The sequence below is a fragment of the Pseudophryne corroboree genome, chromosome 8 (genome assembly GCF_028390025.1).
Source record: "Pseudophryne corroboree isolate aPseCor3 chromosome 8, aPseCor3.hap2, whole genome shotgun sequence".
Taxonomy (NCBI): Eukaryota; Metazoa; Chordata; class Amphibia; order Anura; family Myobatrachidae; genus Pseudophryne; species Pseudophryne corroboree.
Genome location: NC_086451.1, coordinates 371,570,833 through 371,588,334, shown reverse-complemented (window position 1 = coordinate 371,588,334; position 17,502 = coordinate 371,570,833).

Below are 17,502 nucleotides of genomic sequence, written 5' to 3'. Positions count from 1 at the left end.
TCCAGTGTGAGGGTGTGGAAAAGAAGTGCCTGGCAGCAGCGAGCGGCACGTCACACAACCAACGCATCTGAAGCAACCTGGCCTCTGAGAGTGCAGCCATGTACTGCTTTCCTTGGCATTAAGACGTCGGGCAGGTTGCATAAGGATCTGCTTCAGGTTTCTACCACGTCTATAAGCCATCATTGGTGGATTCTCCAGAGTACCCTTAAACTTCGGGTCAGATCTAATTAATGGCCAATGCTTTTTCAAGGTTTTGGAGATAACCGGAGACATATCATCATATTGTGTCACAAATATCATCCGGCTCTGTCCCTGGTTACGTTTCTGATGTACCTTACGTTTTGCCTTAATGAGACAGCTCTCCACTGTGGTCTTTGTATATCCCCTTTCGAGGAAACGTTCTTTCATCTCTCTGATTTGAACTTCTGCGGTATCAGGGTTAGTGTTGTTCCGTAAGACCCTCATAAATTGGGAAATAGGGAGGCTTGATTTAAGAGAGGGCGGGTGTTTACTGGTCGCATGCAGGAAGGTGTTTCTATCGGTTTCTTTCCTATACAATGTAGAACCCAGTTCCATTCCATTCCGGAATATAGTCACATCCAAAAAATTGATGGAGTCATACTCACAAACCCCAGTAAAACGAACCGTGGACTCTAAATTGTTAAGTTCATTCAACATAGAATGAAATTCCTCCCTGGTGCCACTCCACAGCAGAAATATGTCATCTATAAATCTCTTATAATAGGCGATCTTATTGCCAAATTTAGGGTAGATGTTTTTAGACTCATAATCATGCATGAAAATACCAGCATACATCGGGGCCACATTAGACCCCATCGCGGTCCCCGAGCATTGGAGGTAATAATTACCCTGATAAGTGAAATGGTTATATATCAAAATTAACTCAAGTAGCTCCAAAATAAATTCACATGGAAGATGCATGTCACCATGTATGATCATCAATTTTCTAACTGCCTCAATCCCTTCTATATGGGGAATGATAGTATATAAAGATGAAACATCCATGGTTACAAATAGCATATTTTCACTAAGATCTCTAAACGCAAGAATGTTGTCCAAGAAGTCGCTCGTATCTCGAAGATAACTCGGGATGTGAGGGATAAGTTCTTGTAAAAAACTATCCACAAAAATAGCTAAGGGCTGCAAAAGGGAACCCCTGGCAGAGATGATAGGCCTGCCAGGGGGGTCCACCAATGACTTGTGGACCTTAGGCAGTGTATAAATCAATGGGCAGATCGGAAACTCCACCTTTAAGTACGAAGCGACCTGTTCAGTGAGCCAACCATTCTGAGTGGCCATATCAATGACCTGGTCTATTCGTCTTTTTATACCTGGCATAGGATTCATGCTACACTTGGTATAAGTTGTCACATCCGTCAGCTGGCGTTTAATTTCTTTGTCATAATCAACTGCATCCTGGATGACAATTGCCCCGCCCTTATCCGCAGGGCGGATCACAATGGTGTCATTGTCCCTCAAGGATTTAAGGGCCTGTCTCTGTTGGAAATTAAGGTTATCAAAAACCCTCTTAACCTTAGATTCCTTGCAATCATGTTCTGTCATCCTCAGGAAAGTACGTATGCTGGCGTTATTAGTCTGTGGATCAAAAAGGCTTGGTTTCAAAAATTGAGAACCTGTCTGTTCAAAACGACCAGTCTCATCTTTGTCCATGAAAAAATCGCGTAGCCTTAACTTCCTCCCAAACTTATAATGATCCACAGCGAAATTAAACTCATCATGCCTAGAGGAAGGCACAAAACTTAATCCCAGGGCCAAGAGAGAACCTTCAGCCTTAGACAAAACATGATTGGATAAATTGAATACACATCCCGATTCTATCTCCTCCTGTTTCTTCCGCCTGAATCCCCCCCTCCGCGGGTGTGGTCTACCTGGTTTCCAGGTGTGCCCGCCCGTCTCCTTCGTGGACCTAAAAAACCACTTGGTGGAAGTGGTGCATTAGGTTCAGAGTCAGATGCAGACTGTGATGTTGATGACTCTAATCCAAATTTATTTCTATATTTCTGTGGACGGTATGTCCTCTGTCTCCTACCTCCACTAGGATTACCGGAAAGCCATCTATACACATTATGTGTAGCATAGTCAGTCGTTACAGTCTGCAGTTTTTTTCTCTTAAAAGAGACCAACTCCTCCCTGTATGTATTTAATTGTGTCTGAATTTTTTCACACCAGTTGTCAGTCTTGTCATTTTTCAAAGTCGTTAAATTAGATTTTTCAAATTTCGTGATTTCATCACGGACCTTCACAAGTTCAATACCGACTTCCTCAATAACTAGGAGGATCAGGTCCAAGGAACATTTATTGAGGACCCCGCACCACTTGCTGCAAAACACAGCATTGGTTCTACCAATGGTTGGCGTATTAGTGATGCGGAATCCTCTAGGAATTCTCTTGGACCTGTGATATTCTGACAAGAACTGACCATGTAATGTCAATTCTGTTTCCCTTCTTTTGAGGCGTATGATTTTATGCATCAAATCAATAGGTTTCTCATCAGGGAGCCTGGTGAATTCAAAGTGGTCAAAATATACCTTTTCGGCATCGTCATCAGTCAGTGATACCAGCTGATTTTCAGCAGCTGATAACAATTCCTCATCAAACAAAACAACCTCAGATTGAGACATTATGTAAAATCAGACTTAACCAAACAAACACAGTCAGGTATTGGAGCTGAGTTAGGGAAGATGAATTCAGAAGAGGAAGGTAAATACAGGAAAACAAAAACATACATAAAATTAAACATGCATATCTAGAGATAATCCTATTGACATATCCTACTGTGGAATGACACCAAGGAGAAATATAGGACCAGTGCACTGACAAAAAATCAATTAATTATGTGTGTGTAGATATGGGTGTATGTATGTATATATATATATATATATATGGAAAACAAAAAATGAGAATAGGCGCCTCCTAGTGTAGTATTGTATATAGGATGCAACCGTCACCCTTAATGTCACCCTGTGAAATAGAGGTGTACCGTATATGGTGGAATTCCAACCACCTTTCTCAATGGCACAAAGTCACACTCTCAAAATGAGCGATGTCATCAGTAATATTCTGGTGATATTCCTACTTCTTGTTACTCACATAGTAAAGATGAGAGCAGAAAAAGGACCGATGGTGCAATACGTTTTATACAAAACACACATTTATTTGGAACTAGTCCAACAGTAAAAACATTGCCCGTACCATATAGAAAATTAAAAACAGCTTATCTGTCAGTTAGCCGTCCATACGTATAAACACTCAACGCGTTTCGTCCTATGCCCACGGCCTGGACTTCCTCAGGAGTGTGATGGTGGTGATTGTATGGACACATATTTTTACCCCTATCAATTAATCCATTTGCACAGGAAATTGACAATCTTCCCGGTTTTCCGGAAATGACGTAATTTCCGCCCGGAATATATCTTATTTTATTACACTTTTCAATATATATGTTATACCAAACACATGAATCTAGCGCCAGTGTGTTTGGCTAAGTCTGTATTTTGTATTTCAAGCGGTTCTTACACCCCCGTCTGCCGTGACCGCCGGAAGTCACGAGCAGACCGGAGCTTCACAGCCGTCCTCTCTCTGACTGACTTCACGGAGCCCAGTGCGCATGCACCTGCCAGGCCGGTCACAATGCCGCCCACCGCCGCCGCGCTTAGGCTCCCTCCGTCAGCGAGATGTGTCTGCTATATGGCGCCATCTTGCCGAAGACTATATATTGGTTGTGTACAGAACTCTGATGCAAATACGAGTAAAGAATAAATAATAAAAGAATAAAAAAAAGGAGTTATTGTTATGTGTCCCGAGCTTCTATTTCAAAGGATCATATAAGGGGATAAGATAATATATTATTAAAAACGTTTTAAATGAAATCTTTTCTCCTCTGTGAGCGTGATTCAGTGAATGAGGGTTATAAAGTGCACTAATTTATAATAATATTGTAAAGTGCTTGTGCATAAATATGTACATAAATAAATTGAATATATTAATTCTCTAGTGTACGCTTGTACATATCCTTATATGCATAGTGAGCATATTATTTGTAAATTTAAAGTGACAGTGCAAATTAAAAAATATACCATAAAATTGTTAAATACAAGTGTTTAAACATAAGATAGATATATATCATAGGTTCAAAAAGAATACTTTAGAGGAAAGGTGCTACTTCATAATTGTCATTAAGACCTCTAGGGGCCAGAGTCTTTAATTCATAAATCCAATACATTTCCCGCTGTGAAAGTTTCTTTTCTCGATCGCCTCCTCTTTGTCCCATATGGACTACTTCAAGTGTTCTAATTGTAAGGCCCTTTGTGTCAGATCCATGAAAAAGTTTTAAGTGCTTGGGTACCGAATGATGTTCCTGTTTATTTCTAATACTTCTAATATGCTCTTGGATGCGTAGTTTCAGTTGTCGTTTTGTTTTCCCTATATATCTGAGTTTGCAAGGGCATTCAAGCATATATATTACCCAAGAGGTGTTACACGTTGTTCGATCTTTTGAGAAGTATGTTTTGGAACCTTCTGTGTTGGTAAAGGATTTCGTATGAGGGTTCACAAATTGACAGATATTGCAGTGCTGGCACTTAAAAAGTCCTTTCATATCCAAAAAGTTCTTTTTTTCTTGTTGAATGGGAAGCAACATACTCGGTGCGAGATGGTCTTTTAAATTCTTTGCTTTTCTAAAAACCACCTGTGGTCTATCCGGTAAAATCGAGCTTAGAATGGTATCTGTATGCAAAATCCCCCAGTGTTTACTTAATATTCTCCGAATTTTCTTATCCTGACAATTGAAGGTTGTGATAAAATTCAGCCCTTGATTTTGTTTATCTTTGACCCTGTATTTCAAAAGATCCTGTCGATTTGTGGCGAGAGTCCTGGTTTGTGCTTCCTCCACTAAGTTCTTGGGATAGCCCCTCTCTAAGAAACGTTCTCCATACAGAGTTAGTTGTTCTTCTGTATCCTCTGATTTTGTACAGTTTCTTTTTATTCTACAGAATTGTGAGTAAGGAATATTTGTCTTCCATTTAGTTGCATCACCGCTCTTATAGTGTATATATGAATTGGTGTCTACTTTTTTGATGAAATTCTTTGTTATTACTTCAGTGTCTTTATTTCTTAGAATCAAGTCCAAATATTCAATTTCTGTTGCACCCACCTTATAGGTAAAGGATAAATTGTAATATTTTTTCCAAGTGTGTTATGAAGTCCATAAAACATCCCCTAGTGCCGTCCTAGATTAAAAGTATGTCGTCAGTATAGCGTTTATACACAACAATATGCTCAAAATAAGGATTATTACTATATACATGTTTCTGTTCCCAGCTCCCCATGTGCAGGTTGGCGAAGCTGGGTGCGAAAACAGTGCCCATTGCTGTTCCGCAGATTTGTAAATAAAATTCTCTAAAAATTTAAAATAATTATGATTGAGTATAAAATCAATGAAGTTGCATATAAGTTCTTTGTGTGCGCTATCCAAAGTGTCATCCTTGTCCAATAATTATTTGCAAGATTCTATCCCTTTTTCATGTGATATGGAGGTATACAGGGATTGGACATCAATTGTTATCCATAAGTATTCCTGTTTCCATTGGAAAGTTTCCAAAAATTGTAACAGTGATGTCGTGCCTTTGACATATGATTCCAACTTTGGAACATACTTATTTTAAAAAATCTCGACATATTCTGATAAGTTTGCTGTTAATGAACTTATGCCGGCCACAATTGGCCTACCTGGAGGATCTATTAGTCGTTTGTGTATTTTGGGCAGGTAATAAAAAATTGGTAAGGTGGGGTGGTTTGTTATTAAAAATTGATATTCATCTTTTGTTATAATTTCTTGGTGTAAAGCTGTGATCAATATTGATCTGAGTTCTTCAACATAGATCTCAGTAGGGTCTGCAGGTAACTCTCTGTATGAATCTGTGTCTCCTAATAGACGGTATGCTTCCTTCTCATATTGAGTACGGTTCATGACCACCAGGCCTCCTCCTTTGTCGGCTTGACGTATCACGATCTGTTTATTGTTTTTCAGATCTTTCAATGCTTTTTTCTCGAAGTTGGATACATTCGTTTTTGTACCCGGTTTGAGTGACTCAAAGTCCGTTTTTACCAGTTCATAAAATAGGTCAATTTGATTGCTCCTTGATTCAAGTGGATAGTATTTTGATTGTGGTCTAAGACCTGACTTCGATCCCGTTTCAGGATTTTCTTTTTGACTAATAACCTTCTTTTGGAAATGTCTCTTTAATGTGAGCTTTCTTACAAATTTATTTAAATCAGTGAAGGCTTCAAAATCATCCATCTGGGATGTGGGGGCAAAAGAAAGTCCTTTGGATAACAGTGTCATTTCAACATGGGTTAAAGAGTGATTGGACAGATTGAAGATCTTCTTCTCTCCCATCACTGGGGTGTCTATTGTCTGAGGTTTCTTCTTTTTGTGTAGTCGCTTAGAGCCCCCCCCTTCTTCCTCTTCGAATCTTCTTTTTAAGGGTGAGGCTCTCTGTATTGTTTCTCTGACGTAAGGGTCCCTCCTCATCCTTTGGTCTGAGGCTGTTGGGGGATAAAAAATCCTCCACATATACATATATGTATGCATGTTTAATATGCTATGTATATGTGTGTATATATATATATATATATATATAGGTGTATATACGGTATGTATATATATATATATATATATATGTGTAGATATGTGTGTATGTATATATATATACACAGACACACTAGTTTTACGGACCCAGCATATACTGGGTCACCTCAGTCCCCACCCCCATGATTGGCTCCACCCAGTTCTGGAAACGCCCCCCCCCCCCCCATGCAAATCCTGCGTTTGCCACTGGGGCCCCATGTCTAAGCACAGAATGCTTTTATGTTTTATATACACCTTATACACACAGCCTGAAGGTAATTTTAGCCAATATTTTTAATAGCTTTGTGCATTAAACGAAAGTTTGTGTACAATCACACAATTAATTTCTGTTTCATATAGAGATGAGCGGGTTCGGTTCTCCGAGATCCGAACCCCCCCGAACTTCACCTATTTTACATGGTTCCGAGGCAGCCACGGATCTTCCCACCTTGCGCGGCCGAACGTCATCATCCCGCTGTCGGATTCTCGCAAGATTCGTATTCTATATAAAGAGCCGCGCGTCGCTGCCATTTTCACTCGTGCATTGGAGATTGAACGGAGAGGACGTGGCTACGTTCTCTCCCTGAAAAGCTCCATATCTGTGCTCAGTGTGCTGAAAATATCTGTGCTCAGTGTGCTGCAAATATCTACGTTCTCTGCCTGAAAAGCTCCATATCTGTGCTCAGTGTGTTGCAAATATCTGTGCTCAGTGTGCTGCATTTTGGTGACCAACAGTATATAGTTGTACAGTACAGTAGGCCATTGCTGTATCTTGCAGCTCTGTGTCACTGCAAGTATCCATTCCATATTTGTGCTGCATTTTTGTGAGCAGTATATATAGTAGTACAGTGCAGCATTTTGGTGACCAATGTATATAGTTGTACAGTACAGTAGGCCATTGCTGTAGATTGCAGCTCTGTGTCACTGCAAGTATCCATTCCATATCTGTGCTGCATTTTTGTGAGCAATATACATAGTAGTACAGTGCAGCATTTTGGTGACCAACAGTATATAGTTGTACAGTACGGTAGGCCATTGCTGTATCTTGCAGCTCTGTGTCACTGCAAGTATCCATTCCATATCTGTGCTGCATTTTTGTGAGCAGTATATATAGTAGTACAGTGCAGCATTTTGGTGACCAATGTATATAGTTGTACAGTACAGTAGGCTATTGCTGTATCTTGCAGCTCTGTGTCACTGCAAGTATCCATTCCATATCAATGCTGCATTTTTGTGAGCAGTATATATAGTAGTACAGTGCAGCATTTTGGTGACCAACAGTATATAGTTGTACAGTACAGTAGACCATTGCTGTATCTTGCAGCTCTGTGTCACTGCAAGTATCTATTCCCTATCTGTGCTGCATTTTTGTGAGCAGTATATATAGTAGTACAGTGCAGCATTTTGGTGACCAACAGTATATAGTTGTACAGTACGGTAGGCCATTGCTGTATCTTGCAGCTCTGTGTCACTGCAAGTATCCATTCCATATCTGTGCTGCATTTTTGTGAGCAGTATATGTAGTAGTACAGTGCAGCATTTTGGTGACCAACAGTATATAGTTGTACAGTACAGTAGGTCATTGCTGTATCTTGCAGCTCTGTGTCACTGCAAGTATCCATTCCATATCTGTGCTGCATTTTTGTGAGCAGTATATATAGTAGTACAGTGCAGCATTTTGGTGACCAACAGTTTATAGTTGTACAGTACAGTAGGCAATTGCTGTATCTTGCAGCTCTGTGTCACTGCAAGTATCTATTCCCTATCTGTGCTGCATTTTTGTGAGCAGTATTATATATGGTAGTACAGTGCAGCATTTTGGTGACCAACAGTATATAGTTGTACAGTACGGTAGGCCATTGCTGTATCTTGCAGCTCTGTGTCACTGCAAGTATCCATTCCATATCTGTGCTGCATTTTTGTGAGCAGTATATATAGTAGTACAGTGTAGCATTTTGGTGACCAACAGTATATAGTTGTACAGTACGGTAGGCCATTGCTGTATCTTGCAGCTCTGTGTCACTGCAAGTATCCATTCCATATCTGTGCTGCATTTTTGTGAGCAGTATATATAGTAGTACAGTGCAGCATTTTGGTGACCAACAGTATATAGTTGTACAGTACAGTAGGCCATTGCTATTGATATAATAATATTACTGGCATATAATTCCACACATAAAAAAATGGAGAACAAAAATGTGGAGGGTGAAATAGGGAAAGATCAAGATCCACTTCCCCCTAGTGCTGAAGCTGCTGCCACTAGTCATGGCAGAGACGGTTCAATGCCATCAACATCGTCTGCCAAGGCCGATGCCCAATGTCATAGTAGAGAGCATGTAAAATCCAAAAAACTAAAGTTCAGTAAAATGACCCAAAAATCTAAATTAAAAGCGTCTGAGGAGAAGCGTAAACTTGCCAATATGCCATTTACGACACGGAGTGGCAAGGAACGGCTGAGGCCCTGGCCTATGTTCATGGCTAGTGGTTCAGCTTCACATGAGGATGGAAGCACTCATCCTCCCGCTAGAAAACTGAAAAGAGTTAAGATGGCAAAAGCACAGCAAAGAACTGTGCGTTCTTCTAAATCACAAATCCCCAAGGAGAGTCCAATTGTGTCGGATGCGATGCCTGACCTTCCAAACACTGGACGGGATGCAGTGGCTCCTTCCACCATTTGCACGCCCCCTGGAAGTGCTGGAAAGAGCACCCACAGTCCAGTTCCTGATAGTCAAATTGAAGATGTCACTGTTGAAGTACACCAGGATGAGGATATGGGTGTTGCTGGCGCTGAGGAGAAAATTGACAAGGAGGATTCTGATGGTGAGGTGGTTTGTTTAAGTCAGGCACCCGGAGAGACACCTGTTGTCCGTGGGATGATTATGGCCATTGACATGCCTGGTCAACTTACAAAAACAAATCACCTCTTCGGTGTGGAATTATTTTAACAGAAATGCGGACAACAGGTGTCAAGCCGTGTGCTGCCTTTGTCAAGCTGTAATAAGTAGGGGTAAGGACGTTAACCACCTAGGAACATCCTCCCTTATACGTCACCTGGAGCGCATTCATCACAAGTCATTGACATGTTCAAAAACTTTGGGTGACAGCGGAAGCAGTCCACTGACAACTAAATCCCTTCCTCTTGTACCCAAGCTCCCGCAAACCACACCACCAACTCCCTCAGTGTCAATTTCCTCCTCCTTAGACAGGAACGCCAATAGTCCTGCAGGCCATGTCACTGGCAAGTCTGACGAGTCCTCTCCTGACTGGGATTCCTCCGATGGATCCTTGAGTGTAACGCCTACTGCTGCTGGCGCTGCTGTTGTTGCTGCTTGGAGTCTATCATCATCCCAGAGGGGAAGTCGGAAGACCACTTGTACTACTTCCAGTAAGCAATTGACTGTCCAACAGTCCTTTGCGAGGAAGATGAAATATCACAGCAGTCATCCTGTTGCAAAACGGATAACTCAGGCCTTGGTAGCTGTGTTGGTGTTAGACGTGCGTCCGGTATCCGGCGTTAGTTCACAGGAACTTAGAGAATTTCTTGAGGTAGTGTGTCCCCGGTACCAAATACCATCTAGGTTCCACTTCTCTAGGCAGGCGATAGCGAGATTTTACCAATTAATATCAGTGATTTATAATTAATTATTAATTACAGTGATCTTGCCAAATGATTCCAGTGATTTTGTCATTTTCTTCCACTGATTTAGACCAATAATACCATTGATTAGAACGAATAATTCCTGTGATTTTGTAATTTTCTTCCAGTGATTCAGACCAATAATACCATTGATTAGAATTAATAATTCCTGTGATTTTGTCATTTTCTTCCAGTGATTTGGACCAATAATACCATTGATTAGAACTAATAATTCCTGTGATTTTGTCATTTTCTTCCAGTGATTTGGACCAATAATATCATTGATTAGAACAAATAATTCCTGTGATATTGAGGTGTTTGTGTCGCTTAGCTTAGCCGTCCAGCGACCACAGTGCACCTCTTTCTCTCTTTTCTTTGCATCATGTGCTGTTTGGGGCCAATTTTTTTAAGTGCCATCCTGTCTGACACTGCAGTGCCACTCCTAGATGGGCCAGGTGTTTGTGCCAGTCACTTGGGTCGCTTAGCTTAGTCATCCAGTGACCTTGGTGCAAATTTTAGGACTAAAAATAATATTGTGAGGTGTTCAGAATAGACTGGAAATGAGTGTAAATTATTGATATTGAGGTTAATAATACTATAGGATCAAAATTACCCCCAAATTCTATGATTTAAGCTGTTTTTGAGGGTTTTTTGGAAAAAAACACCCAAATCAAAAACACACCCGAATCCGGCAAAAAATGTTCAGGGAGGTTTTGGCAAAACGCTTTCGAATCCAAAACACGGCCGCGGAACCGAATCCAAAACCAAAACACACAACCCAAAAAATTTCCGGTGCACATCTCTAGTTTCATATAAACCTTATACATGCAGCCTGAAGGTCATTCAATACAATATATTTAATAACCTTGTGTATTAAGCAAAGTTTGTGTACACTGAGCCATCAGAAAACAAAGGTTTCACTATCTCAGTCTCACTCAAAATATTCCGTATTTGGATGAAAACTTCGCTAGAACCTGTGCAAAACCACAAAGGACTTTGTACCCGTACGTTGCGCGTGCGCATTGCGGTGCATACGCATGCACAGAAATGCCGATTTTTTTTTTTAGCCTGATCGCTGCGCTTCGAACAGCGGCAGCTAGGGATCAACTCGGAATGACCCCCTGTGTGTTATCCAGGATAAGTACTGTATAGTGTTTTATCCAGGATAGGTATAATTTCTTAAGTCTTCGAAACTTTGTAGTTCAACGAGTTCAACGACAGCAAGCGGGCAACTGGATGCATGCACCATCAAAAAATGTGTCCAGTCCAGTAAGCACACAAGTTGCACTATTAACACCCAGCCCTTGGAACTACACCTGTAGGGGTGAATTTACTAAAGCTTCTAAAACAGAGAATTGGTGATGTTGCCCATAGCAACCAATCAGATGCTGTTTATCATTGTCTAAAAGGCAATAGAGAAAAGATAGACAGGATCTCATTGGTTGCTATGGGCAACGTCACCAATTCTCTGTTTTAGAAGCTTTAGTAAATTTACCCCATAGTATCCATCTGTGCCTGGCATTGGGGTTTGCTGATCCACCTGAAATCAAAAAGGTAAGAAAATAAATTATCAATCATGAAATCTGCAAACGTTTTAAGACCACTTTTCCCATTGTTTATCCTTTCATATATTTCTCCCAAAATGCTTGCTCAATTTAACCTTATGCAAGGCCTGACTGGGCATCTGGCATACCCTCCAACTGTACCTTTTTAATAGGTACAGTACCTTTTTTTTATGGTCTGTACCGATTTTTAGCTCTTCAAGCTGCCATTGAAACTATAGGAAAAGGGGCATGGTCATGCCCCTTTACCCATGGCCACGCCCCTTTTACTACTTTGTACCCATTTTTATGTGTAAAATGTTGGAGGGTATGATCTGGCACAATGACAAGTGCCACTTAATAGCGTTGTCAAGCAGTAGAGCTGTTCGGCCTGCATGTAGAGATGAGGATAACACGAGGCCATGCCCCTATGACTCCAAGCATGCCCCTGTGAAGCATGGTTTCCCCCTTTTTTTACTTGCACACATACCTAACAATGCCAGGACCACGTATTGGCCCCAGTCCATCGCTGACCTTATGTACAGTAGTTGATGATTAGGATTGTCTTCCTTTACACGTGTCTATTTTGCATGTTTTAAGGTTTGTGTGTTCAATTACTCCAGCTAGAAAAAGAAGTGATACCCAAAGAAATGTTTCTAAACTCTGTTTTATTTCTGAAAGTGGTTACCAATATGAATTATGGCAAATGTGTTTTCCCAGAATCCAGTACACGTTGGGTCCATTACTGATAAATCAGAAGTGAGTAGCTGTTTAGCCTGGCTGATAATGGGGGTCCGACCCGTTCGCACGCAGTGGTTCTTTGCTGCGGTGCGTACGGGTCGGAACAGCGCATGCGCGGCAGCCGCATTGCGCACGCGCGGTGTTACCCGGCGAGCAGCGGCCAGAACAAAGAAGAAAGTGATCGCTAGCGCGATCGCAAGAAGATTGACAGGGAGGAGGCGTTCCGGGGCGTCTACTCACCATTTTCCAGGCGTGGAGATCCGAACGCAGGCATGTCCAGGCATTTGGAGGGCGGATGTCTGACGTCAATCCCGGGACCTTCGTCGCTGGATCCGTCGCACAGGGTATGTAGGTCTGACCCTGGTCTTGTTTTGCAGGAAAACTTCTTAGCATAGCAGGGCTGCACAAGCGATCGCAGCCCTGCTATGCTAAAATACACTCCCCCATAGGCGGCGTCAAGTTGATCGCATGAGTAGCAAAAGTTGCTACGTGCGATCAACTCTGAATGACCCTCACTGTTCCTATGACTCCACTCAGGGGCGCGTAGCTGGCCAGCCTGGCTGTTAGTGTTCCTGTGACTCCTCTCTTAGTTTGAATATCTGGTCAGCCTGGCTGTTAGTGTTCCTGTGACTCCTCTCTTAGTTTGAATATCTGGTCAGCAAGGCTGTTAGTGTGCCGGTGATTACCCTCAGGGATGAGTAGTTGTTCAGCTTAGCTGTTAGAATTCCTGTGACTCCTCCTATGGCTAAGTAGCTGGTCAGCATGACTGTTAGTGATCATGTGACTCCTCTCATGGTGGAATTAGTTGGTCAGCCTGGCAGCTAGTGGGCCTGTGAATCCTCTAGTAGTGAGTAGCTGGTCAGCCTGGCTGATAGTGTTCCTGTGACTCCTCTCAGGGGTGAGTAACTTGTCAACCTAGATGATAGTGTTCCTATGACTCCTCTCAGGGGGCTGAGTAACTTGTCAGCCTGGCTGTTAGTGTTCCTGTGACTCCTCTCAGTAGTGAGTAGCTGGCCAGCCTTTCTGTTAGTGTTCCTGTGACTCCTCTCAGGGGTGAGTAGCTGGCCAGCCTTGCTGATAGTGTTCTGTGTCTCCTCTCAGGGGGCTGAGTAACTTGTCAGCCTGGCTGTTAGTGTTCCTGTGACTCCTCTCAGGGGCGAGTAGCTGGCCAGCCTGGCTGTTAGTGTTCCTGTGACTCCTCTCAGGGGTGAGTAGCTGGCCAGCCTTGCTGATAGTGTTCTGTGTCTCCTCTCAGGGGGCTGAGTAACTTGTCAGCCTGGCTGTTAGTGTTCCTGTGACTCCTCTCAGTAGTGAGTAGCTGGCCAGCCTTTCTATTAGTGTTCCTGTGACTCCTCTCAGGGGTGAGTAGCTGGCCAGCCTTGCTGATAGTGTTCTGTGTCTCCTCTCAGGGGGCTGAGTAACTTGTCAGCCTGGCTGTTAGTGTTCCTGTGACTCCTCTCAGGGGCGAGTAGCTGGCCAGCCTGGCTGTTAGTGTTCCCGTGACTCCTCTCAGTAGTGAGTAGCTGGCCAGCCTTTCTATTAGTGTTCCTGTGACTCCTCTCAGGGGTGAGTAGCTGGCCAGCCTTGCTGATAGTGTTCTGTGTCTCCTCTCAGGGGGCTGAGTAACTTGTCAGCCTGGCTGTTAGTGTTCCTGTGACTCCTCTCAGGGGCGAGTAGCTGGCCAGCCTTGCTGATAGTGTTCTGTGTCCCCTCTCAGGGGGCTGAGTAACTTGTCAGCCTGGCTGTTAGTGTTCCTGTGACTCCTCTCTTAGTTTGAATATCTGGTCAGCAAGGCTGTTAGTGTTCCTGTGATTACGCCCAGGGATGAGTAGTTGGTCAGCCTGGCTGTTAGAATTCTTGTGACTCCTCTTATGGTTAAGTAGCTGGTCAGCATGACTGTTAGTGATCCTGTGACTCCTCTTATGGTGGGATTAGTTGGTCAACCTGGCTGCTAGTGTGTCTGTGAATCCTCAAGTAGTGAGTAGCTTGCCAGCCTGGCTGATAGTGTTCCTGTGACTCTTCTCAGGGGTGAGTACCTGGCCAGCCTGGCTGTTAGTGTTCCCGTGACTCCTCTCAGGGGTAACTTGTCAGCCTGGCTGTTAGAGTTCCTGTTACTCCTGTCAGGACCGATTCCTGGCTATGGTATCGTGACCAGGTCCACCTAAGGCCTTAGGTAGACCTGGTCACTATACCATAGCTGGGAATCGGTTCAACTTTGAACAGAGCGGGAGAATCGGCAGCATCAGAAGGTGCTCGGAGGACCAGAGACTGAGACAGCTAGCAGTGAGAAGAACTTGAGCAACAGCACGGGTAACTGCAGTGCCTGTGTGAGAGGAGGCACCACAATACATCAGGCGTCTGACAGGTCCGGTGAGATAATTTCCCTGTGTTTATATTATAACATACAGCCGAAGTCAATACCGCTGAACTGTTTACTTTTTATTTTAAATGGAAGTTCTTTTTACCTTGAAAAGGATCATGCAAGTTTTCAATAAATGACTTTTGTTTTTGTTTACATTTGGAATACATAAAAAAAGACAAAAGAAGGGGAGTATCACTGGCGCTACGTCCTTACAGATGTACGGTTTAACCACGAATGGTATTTTTTTAAAAACCGTGATATAAGCAATGAGATATCCACAATGCAAAGATAAAAACTCAATGGTTCAATTTAATGCATTCAAGGATAAAAAAACATACAGGAATAAAAAACATACATGGTATTTACACAGAGGGTAAGTTAATAAATACCCATAAAAGTGACCGGAGCTAAAAAACATAAGGGAGAAAATCTCTCACCATATCCCAGTTTTGCGGTGGGCTAGCTGTGAAGTTAGCAGGTGCAATCCAAGGCTGAAAAGCCTGTCACCACCACAAAGGTTTTTTTTTAGCTTATAGTCACCAGTGTCCTTCCGGAAACAGGTCCTCTGTCCAAACAACGCGTGTCGGTTCTTTAACCTTTTTCAAGAGTGGATGGGGAGCTGTATCCACATCATCCTTATATACCCCTCCTAATCAACTAGATTAGAACTGACAAACAATTCATTAGTGGCGCCGTGCTTCCGGATTCTTCTACCGGAAGTGATGCACATGCGTTTCAATGACTACTTCTTGTCCCGTAGTCACTGTCTCCCAGCGTTCCACAATGTTTGCCGCACAAACCAAATACTACTGTAACATCATCATCATCATAGTGGCGAAACTCTACCATATACGAACCACCTGGACGCATACATCTTTATTCAAAAAACTTCAAGAGACCCTTCGGCTCCGTACTTCCGGATTCTCATACAGGAAATAATGTAATCTGTATTCCAGTGACCACTTCCTATCCCGTGCGTCACTGCATCCCTCCGAGCTTGCGTTCCACAATGTGATACAGAGTTACACAATTATACAGTCCAAATAGTATGTATAAACACTGTTCAGTCGTAGTGGTGTTGTTTAATCATACTGAATACATCTTGGGCAAATCCCGATACATCAATGGACTTTAAGAGCTCTGTCGGCCATCTTTCTTAAGGGATCCAACACTTGTTGCCCATACTGAAGACAATATTGGGACTTCCACCCTGAAAAAACTTGGTGGTGCTTCGTATTCCCAACCTGTCCATCCCTATTACCCAGGTGGGGTCCCAGCTGTCATATAGTCCTTAAATATTTTGTCCAATTGGTTTATACACATGAAAAAGAAAGAAAGACCAACATTATTTGTATAAATAACATTCAAATGTAAAATACTTCATTTGTGCAAAAGCATCAAGAAGTACAGTCAATCAATCTAAAAACAATCTCAACTCGAAGTCAACATTATGTCCCCTAGGTTTCAAAGAATCTGATTCATAGATCCACGTCATTTCACTTTGGGCAAGGCGTTTCTCCAGATTATTATTCTTCCAATTGGGTTTAATCTGTTTTAATCCCAAGAACCGCATAATGACCTTCACATTTATTATGGTTAAGGCTAAAATGTTGTGATAATGGGTGTGTTTCCAGGCCTTTACGAATATTATAAATGTGTTCTGCTGCCTGTGTCTTTAAAGGCCTGGATGTTTTACTCCCATAAATCTGTCCGCACTTGCACTCTAGTAAATAAATCACTTTCCTAGAGTGGCAAGTTACAAAATCTTTGATTTTGTATTTCTTGCCATTGATTACAAAGTCTGTGGTTTTCCGTGTTATGTCTTTCTTTGTAGTGGTACGACACATTAGACATGAACCGCATCTGTGAAAGCCCTTTTCTGCTGCAGGGTACACAGGGCTTACACAAGGATTAACATCGGGATGTAGAGTAGGATCAGGGCCGTCTTTTCGTATGGGCTCAATGGGCTCTTGCCCAAGGGCCCCAAGAGAATAAGGGCCCTAGGCTGATAGATGAGGGTCCCCTCTTTCCAGGGGTACCAGATTTTTGAAAATCGGCCCTGGGGAACCGGAGATATCCGACTTGAAAGCAGTGGTCCCCATCCAAGCCTGTTAATTGCTCTTCCCAGCCAGATATTTCGGGTTCTGTTTGACTTTGCGTATTTCTAAGGGTATAAGCCAAAAGCTGGGACGCTCCCCTTTCAGTGGACACTAGCAGCTTGTTTCTACAATGCCCAGAACCGGAGATATCAGCCTTCAAGCAGCTGGTCCCTGCTCCAGCTCCACACACCTAATATGCAGTTTTATATTTTCGTTGGTGAATTGCTCTGGCTCCTGAACTCTGATCCCCAAGTCCCCAGAACCTTCTGAAAGGTGGCACTCTCTAGTATTTTATCCCATTCAAAGCTAAGAAATATATTTTCAGGAACTTGAGATATCTGCAGTCAAGCAAGCTGCCCTCCCACCGTAAAATGATAAATATTAAGCCCACTCCACTAGCCACCCCTCCCCTACGAATTAAACACCCTCTACCACCCTGGAAGTCATGTACC